Source organism: Octodon degus, unplaced genomic scaffold (assembly GCF_000260255.1).
Source record: "Octodon degus isolate 3935 unplaced genomic scaffold, OctDeg1.0 scaffold00078, whole genome shotgun sequence".
NCBI classification, from domain to species: domain Eukaryota; kingdom Metazoa; phylum Chordata; class Mammalia; order Rodentia; family Octodontidae; genus Octodon; species Octodon degus.
Genome location: NW_004524654.1, coordinates 758,906 through 759,600, shown reverse-complemented (window position 1 = coordinate 759,600; position 695 = coordinate 758,906).

Genomic DNA, 695 nt, shown 5'->3' with positions numbered 1-695 from the left:
TTGAACTCAGGCCCTTGTGCTTGCCAGGGAAACACTTATTCCACTGAGCCTTCTCCCCGGCCCCCAAACTGTAATTTTCTAACAAACCTGGATATCCTAATATTTAAATCCCTATAGAATACTAACAGACAACAGTTATGTATTTTTATACGTAAATTTAGAAATCAGAACCAAGCATAGCTTTGGAGCATACAATACTGGTGACATTTTTGTAACATACTTAAATTTTCATTTTGACACAATATAACCAGTCTGACAAATCACTTCTGTCTAATACATAAAAAGCTTTCCCCTAATGTGTTACCCTTTGATGGTATATCATCATATAAGCTTTCTGTTAAAGGCAGAAGTATAAATATGGAAGAAAAGTCTTATCACCATATGCAATCTTTTGGGGCCAGGAAGATTGTTCAGAGAACAAGCACTTCCCTAGCAAGCGCAAGGGACTGAGTTCAATCCCCAGTTCAAAAAAAAAAAAAAAAAAAAAACGAAAAGAAAATGCAATCTTTTGATAACAATACGTCACTGAACAATCGTTGTTAATTTTCTATTCTTATTTTGAAATTCTGTACCATTTTTACTGTTCTATGTTGCTTTGCTTTTGTCTTTGTTCTTATTTGTTTTTGTTTTTTCTTCTTTAACATAAAAAATAGTAAGAAATCTTTGTTTTACATTTTGGAAGATCTAAAATTATG